The 8,020-nt window shown below is 37.4% G+C and overlaps 1 protein-coding gene across 2 annotated transcripts in view; it reads left to right on the top strand.

Moving 5' to 3' along the window:
* MRPS6 (mitochondrial ribosomal protein S6) overlaps window positions 1-8,020 on the top strand; it is a 67,894-nt gene that overhangs the window by 27,552 nt on the left and 32,322 nt on the right. The gene's annotated exons all lie outside the window — the stretch shown is intronic.

The raw sequence follows: 8,020 nt of genomic DNA, 5'->3' as shown, positions 1-8,020 counted from the left end.
GCAGAGGTTGCAGTGAGCTAAGATTGTACATCACTGCACTTCAGGCTGGGTGACAGAGCAAGACTCCATCTCAAAAAAAAAAAAAACCAAAAACAAAACAAAACAAAAAAAAATGAGAGGGTGGTTATGCACCTCTGTAACCTGAGGCTAAGCAAGGGGTTAAGTCTTGTCAGGGCAATTCCAGTGTGTCTGTATTCACAGCCCATGGCTTATTTTCTCTATCATGGGCACATGATCTTCCCCTCTGACCTTGAATATCATTTGGTGTAGCCTATGGGTTATTTTCATTCTTTACCACCAAATATTTCGGCTTATTAGCTCCCCAATTATTTGCTACTCAAAGGTTTGGTCTTCCCTGTTCCTACTTGACAGTGTTAAAGCTTATGGGGTTGCCTTATGTTGACTCCTCTGGCTCGTTTTCATCAGAGGCATGATGACTGGAAAGGGATCACATGGCTCGCTGATGGGGACACCTCACTATTTCCTAGGTTTGGGTAGAGAGAGTATACAAGACCTTTCCTGTTCAGTGATGTGACTACAGAGACTTGCTAGGACAAAATTTTCCTAAGAAATCAGAAAAATGATTAAGTGAGGTAAGTACCTGGGTGACACAGACATTAGCACGTTGGTAAAAGACAACAAATATCTTTAGCTTAAAATCTGCAGAAGTAGAATGGTTTTCATTGGATTCTAGAACTTTGTAGCACCTTGGGTCTCAGCTACTTTAAACTCCTCCCCATATAAATTAGGGCACTAATAAGTAAGTGTCAGCTTGTTAAACCTGGTTTGATGTTAAGCATTGTAAAGTACAAAATTTATTAACACATTAGGGATAATTTAGTAGAAAAATGTTTTGAGGCTTCAGTATTTATAAAATTTTGCATTAGCCAGGTGCTAGGTTGCTGAAGCCATTGCAGTGTTTGTAATAGTCTGAGGAGACTTCTTTACCAGTAGGATATATTTCTATGTGTGCATATGCTTGCTTCCCATTTAGAGAGACTGGTTTTTCTCTTTGTCTTCCTTCACATTGCTGTGTCAGTTCTACACCTAGTCTTTTCAACACTTAGCAAGTTCAAATTTTGATTTTGTCAGCTTAGTTCACTTTCAGGCATAGTGCCCTTTTGCCCCAGTATTGAGGACTTTTAGATCCAAATAATAATTCATTAAATACAGTTATGTTTTAAGTATACCGAATTTCTGTTAGCCTAAAATGTTAATTTTCAAGAATGATATTCTCACACTTTGTGTTGGCTAATAATAAAAGCACTAATAGTTCATCAGTATTTTATTCCCAAAACTCCTTTTTCAAAAATTAGGAAGAGAGCAGTAGTGAACGTTTATGTGAGCCCCTTTGAAATGATGGCGATAGAGTGCAGAGAAACAGTGGAGCTTTTATGCCAAAAGGCGTATTTTTTGCTGTAAAAATTTGGAATTAGTTGACATATAGAGGAACCCTTTTGTACTGGAAGATATGAGGCTGGATTGTGAAAAAGTAATCTTTTGATTGCTAGACTTGGTTAACTTGGGGCTGCAAATCTTTTTCTTCCATTAAGGTTGCTTAACGTGGAATGTTTTTGTCAGACTCTGTCCTCTGTTGGAATACTTTAGCTGTTCAGCTACTTTGACTCCTAGGAGAGAATTTAGTTAAGGTTCGAAGTAATTAACTGGCTTTGCCAGTGATGAGTCCCACACCATTATTCACTTAGTAGTCATATAAATGTTATTTAAACTCCTCTCTCTCCAGTGCTGGAAATAAGGTTTTAAATTACTGATTCACCTTTGAAGGAATGTTGTGAGAATTGATGTAATTGGTGTTTGTTTCCATTTAAACTTCTTTGTAAAAAGAGGGATTAGTTTTTTTGTTTTGGGGTAAGCACCTAATTTATCTGGTAACCAACAACCCTAACCTTTGGCATATAGTCTTTCACTCAGAAGTAAACAAAACAATTTGATATATCTGTATCATTGCCGATCTTGTACATTTCACTTTTTAGGGCAGTACCATACATAATCTGAGGCTGTTGACTTAAACCAATAATCTTACTTTATGTAACAACTTTATGTAAAGTAAGCAGCTGAAGAGCAAAACAAGACAAAGCACAGTGGTCTCAGATTCTTCATAGTGTAGGAACAGTGGTTTTGCTCTATACCATTGAAAATGAAGATTTCTCCCTCACTTCTAGGTGGTTTAGGTTCAGAGCTCTATTAGTAAGGGAAATACATACATATTACAGTGAATTCAGCAATAGCACAAGTTGGCAGTAGGTATCCCCAGCCTAATTTATCTTGGTAAATTCACCTTGTTCCCTAGTGCTGCTGGATAAGGGAGTGTTTACTTTTTATTGCGCTTTAACAGAGTAGTCAATTTATCAATGTAGCCTCGACTTCTGTTAAGTGGAATGTTTGTTAGTAACTCATCTTTTTGTTGTTATAATTGGAAATAGAAATGAGGCTTATTGCTATTGTAGAAATCCCGAACTGGCAAAGGCCAGTTTATATGGTATTCCATAATATGACCAGCTTTTGAAATTTATGTGTTTGGATGAGTGCCTTCTGGTTACCAGTATTGACTCTGCTAGTTTGCACCTTTCCGTTCTTAACAGAGAGATTTGCTACTCCTCTTAAATTTTGTCATAGCTAGTGAAGGAAGTAAAAAACCATACCCATTATACTTACATACTTTATGTGCAGCCTTTATTTATGTTCAGTGAAACCAGGTAGTTCTTTGTGTTGCAGCCTGAATGTTATTTCTTTTATATCCATAATTAAAAATTTCAAGTTACTTATGTTCTGTGATCTTAATTTTGTTGTTTTTCCGTTGTAGGTTTGATAGGTATACCTGAGAACAGGTATGTGACAGCAGATTATATTCCATGATAGAGAAAAAGCTAAAGTCCATAGAAAGCACAAAATCGTGTTCACACATCAGTGTATCCACATGTAGAAAGCACAAGACTAATAGAATTCTGAGTATCCCACAAGTGCCAGTCATAAAGGCCACCAGGTATTTGTCTCAGAGTTGCTATGAGGACTACAGTATTGATAAGCCCAAGACAATGTAGTATCTAAGTTACTGGTCCTAAGTGGTAATGGATCCAAGAGAATAATCTCAGTAAGCTTGTGCCACTTTGATGGAGGAAGAGAATATAAATGTCAAGAATGCCAAAATTACATTTGAGGGGTACTAGCTAAAATGGGGTTGGAGGGCTTTTTACTGTAACTTGGAACTAGAGAAACAGGGATGGATGTCTAGGTTTTTGGTGTGTAAGGCAGGTGACAAATTTTTGCTTTAAGCTGTAGTGTCATTGGAGTTTAAAAAAAAATCTTAAATCTTCTAAGAAATATTACTGCTCATCAACAGTGCCCCCCCCAAAAAAACATGCAGAAAGTCATACTTTAAAAGGGCAAATACTCCTTGTCTTTGATTTTTTTGTGTAGGTTTGTATGTGAGCTAGGAAGTTACCTTTATTTTTTTCATATACTTGGCTGTGCTTCATTTTAATAAAGGAGAATTTAATCTGAGTGTTCTGAACATGAGACTAATTCTGAAGCACATTTGCCAGAGGAGCTACTTTGCTTTTCACAATGGGATGGAGAAGATTGTTTTACCTGTCCCATGAACCCTCTTCTAGTCTAAATGAGATGAAATCTGTGAATGTGTGTGCAGAAGAAAATGTGTGGTGTTCTACTCAGTATTGCCCTTTTCAGCTCCTCACTTCATCTCTGAGTAGCTTATCAAGAATGAATGAATGTGTTTGTCTTAAATATTGCCCATGTGTCAAAAGATGTAATTCTCAGAATGGGAGAGAAATGACTACCTTTGTTTCTACTCTTTTCTATTTTATATAATTATCTTTTTAGGGAAAGACCTGGTCAACTCTAATATATTTAGAAGGAAGACTATATCTAGTGTAGACTAATATGAGATGTTTTAGAAGAGTTAACCTGAACACTTTGAGGGAGAGATTATTCCTGCCAGCAAAAAGCTAGCCAGGTGTGAGCCTGCAACATTATTTGAGAATATCGAACCTCAGGCCTGGGGGATGAGGGCAAGAAGAGTACCAGAAATGCAGGGAAGAGAAGTTTGAGGAACATCCTTGGCTTAGCAACATGTGATAATGCAAAGCTGTGTTATAACCTGTTAATCCTACAAATTATGTGTTCTGCACCTTTACATGTTTTTAAATTTAAAATCATTTGTAAGAACTGTACAAAAGAATGCTTTTGGAGATTTCTTTGGCAGAAATGCCTTTCATTTATAATTTCATGGAAAACTGCTTTAATTAGCCTAGGTAAAAAGTAGTCCTAGCAGTGTAAATATGTATAATTAGAGTTTTCTAATTTCACTGTGAGATCTCTAACTTTTGAGTGGCAAACAGATCAAGTCTTTTGCTCATAGACTTTTCTGTGGGGTTATTAAAATGCAAAAGCTTTATTTTTTTTAATAATGCCATACTCCATTAGTGTCAGATGATGGTATGGAATTTGTTCCCTGCTTTTCCCCACTGTTAACTGCTTCAGTTTATAGATTGCCAGCAGAGTTCAGAAATAGAGCAGGGATTTACCCATTCTTTGCTTGGACATACCGTTTTCTTTTGTCCAGACCCATGTTGGCAATCATGTATGAACTGTGTTATACTTCTCAGTGCTTTTTTTTTCTTTTTGATAAGATGGTTATCAAAAATAGTTGCTGTGCAAAAGTTAGTAGTCTTCTTCAAGAAGAAAATCAATTCTTTTTCTAATAGTATCCTGTGAAATTGCTTCATTCATTCATTTATTTTTAAGCCAAATGTCAGCAGAGTGCTGCTGCTTTTATCTAGTAATTTTGATATGTAAGTATTAATGGATTTTTAAAAGATGTCTACATTGAAAAATGTTCTTCCCAGTGTCCTGCTTTTGTTGCTTTGTTCAGGCTTTTTTTTGTAACAGACCAGTTAATACACTGGGAGTGTGTATTGTGTACATGTGTCATTTTAGTCAGGCATTGTAGACCAAATGTGCTTATAAATGAAGTTGATGAACATTAATTTTATCAGTGAGTTTTTGAATTGTTAATGGATTTCCAGTTTTTACCCTCTGTGGTCCACAGCTTTTCTAACTTTAAGGTTTGACTAATTGGATCCATCTCATTGTACAATGTTTTAGTTGCAAGCAGAAAGTAGAATTTGGTATAAAGCAGGTTATTTCTATATGGAAAGGAGTACAGTTGAAATCGTAGATTTAAGAGTGTTAAAATCATTCATTACAATTCTAACTTGTTTATTCTAACCTCCTGTACAATCTGATTTTTTAAAATTGTAAACATGTATGATCTTGGTTTCATGTGTTTTTGAAAGTGTTATTGTTTAAAAAAATGAAAAAAAATGAAGCATATCTGCTAAAGAGCTGTCAGTTTTCATTACTGACTCTGTAAAATACACTGTTCTTTGTGTACTGTGTGTTATTTTGCCAGCTGCTGCATTAGCCTTCAAAAGTATTTGGAAACTTAAGGTGAACTACATTTCTTGCAAAGTACATTCCTTTCTGTGGTATTTTGTCCTGTAACTGAAGTATAGTAATTATTTTATGGAAATGTTAGCAATTCTGTACCAACTTTGAATAAAATGAAAAATTTATATTTCTGTGACTAAGTATTTTCAGTATGAACACCTCCACAATTTAGTGTTCTGGGCCTCAGAGTTGAAGGATTTGTACCTCAGTTTCCTTTGCTCTTGGCCCATGAATGGTTTCCAGTGAGTTTCCCCTACCAAGTTTGGTCACTTTTAATGTTTGTAAACACTGACTCCCAGGTATTGACTGAGAATAGGATTGTATTTAAAACATTGAGTAAATTAAAATACTCTTAGTTTTTTCACTTCTAATTTTGAAATTTCAAGTTACAGGAATGTCGTGAGAATGGAATGAGAAATTTAGGACCTGACTTCATCCAGGCTCACCAGTGGTTAACATACTCTGCCTGTCATATTGGCTTTGCCCTTCTTCTGAAGCATAAATATTTTTTTCGGAACCATTTGAGATACTATTTGCAGACATCATTCCCCTTTACTCCCCGAGTACTTTCCGGGTATATTTCTTAAGGACAATCACTCATAATTATCAAACTCTGGACAGAAACTGGTTTTAAATCGGGAGACTATTCAAATATTGCTGGTTCCAGCAATGTCTTTTTAGCAGCTTCCCCCCCACCCCCCTTGAGAAGCCAGTCCATTGCATTTAGCTTTCTTGTCTTTTGCCCCCTTTAATCTGGATCATTTCTTAGCCTTGTCTTTCATGGTATTGATGCAGCTTGCTCTGTCTGGAGTGCAGTGGTGTGATCTTGGCTCACTGCAGCCTCCGCCTCCCGAGTTAAAGTGATTTTTGTGCCTTAGCTCCTCGAGTAGCTGAGAACAGGTACATGCCAGCACGCCAGCTAATTTTTGTATTCTTAGTAGAGACAGGGGTTTTGCCATGTTGGCCAGGCTGGTCTTGAACTCCTGACTTCAGGTGATCCACCCACCTTTGCCTCCCAAAGTGCTGAGATTACAGGCATGAGCCACTACGCCCAGCCAGTACATTTTTAAAGTAATAGAGGCCAGTCACTTTGTGACTGTCCCTTTTCAGTTTAGGTTTATCTCTTCTCTCATTATTAGATTCACACTGTGCATTTTTGGCAGCAATACAGAAGCGATGCTGCATCTGTAAAGCTTCACATTTTAAGAGGCATTTGATGTATTGTCCCATTATCATTTACATTAACTTTGATAGTTAAGGTGGTGTCCACCAGGTTTCTCCACTGCTGCTATTTTTTCCCTTTGGTAACATGTAATTTGTCAGGGCAGGGGCAGGGGGGATACATAAAGACCATGTAAATAACCTATTTCTCATCAAACTGGAACTCCTGATTTTAGCATTCATTTGTCTATGAATCTTGCCTAAATTGTTACTGTGCTGGTTATTTTCCAACTTTTTTTGGGTGGGGAGGATACTGAACTCAAGAACTTCCCCTTTTCCCGTTAATTTGTCAGTATGAACTCTTGGATGATTTTGTTCAGTGAGTTATTAGCCATTACTGTCATTATTTTGCTCAGATGTTTCCAGATTTAGCTGGTAAGACCCCTTTCAATAGTTTCTTTGTCCTTTGTGATGTTTCCATCAGTTCTCGAGTGCTTTGCATTTTCTGGCACACTAAGGTGTTATGGGTGCACTGTGTCATTTCCCTGCCTCAGTCTGGGGATCAGGCATTTAGTAGAGTGGCTTGGAGTACCCGTTGCTGCAGGAGTATCATGACTTCTGGGCCCTTTCAGCTTACAGAACTAAGAAATACACATAGAGTCACATGTTTTATAATGGTGTTTCAGTCAACAATGGATGACGCCAACAATGTGATGGTCGTCCTATAAGGTAATGGAGCTGAAAAATTTCTATAGCCTAGGGACCTTGTACCGCACTGTAACGCATTACTCCTGTTTGTGGTGGTACTGGTGTAAACCCTGCTGCCAGGCATATAAAAGTGGACAGGAATGTCATAGGCTTTCACATTTACTAACCACTCACTCACCCAAAGCAACTTCAGTCTTGCCAGCTCCATTATGGTAAGTGCCCTTTATGGGTATACCATTTTTTATCTTTTATACCATATTTTGACTAAGTTTAGATGCTCAAGTATCGTGCGGTTGCCTACAGTATTTGCTGCAGTAACTGTGCACGTTTGTAGTCTAAGAACGGTAGGCTATACCAAATAGCCTAGGTGTGTAGTAGGGCATGCCATCTAGGTGTATGGAGGTACACTTTATGATTGTACACAACAAAACTGCCTAACGAGACATTTCTCAGAACATGTCTCTGTTGCTAACTGTGCACATCTATGGATGCCTCCAGTTTTAAACCAGCACCAGAGGTCTCTTTTTAGCCTTACCTCAGTGTTTGTATTTCTCTTCTCCAGCTGTAAGAAACCTGATAATACTGATGAAACTTTTTTTTTCCCAGATGATAAAATATGACATAACCATAAAGGACACATATACCATAAATGGAGCTGGCG

The sequence above is a fragment of the Sapajus apella genome, unplaced genomic scaffold (assembly GCF_009761245.1).
Source record: "Sapajus apella isolate SASKATOON/1434 unplaced genomic scaffold, GSC_monkey_1.0 scaffold8, whole genome shotgun sequence".
Classification (NCBI taxonomy): domain Eukaryota; kingdom Metazoa; phylum Chordata; class Mammalia; order Primates; family Cebidae; genus Sapajus; species Sapajus apella.
The sequence above is the reverse complement of the archived record's forward strand: the minus strand, read 5'-3'. Positions and strand labels throughout refer to the sequence as shown.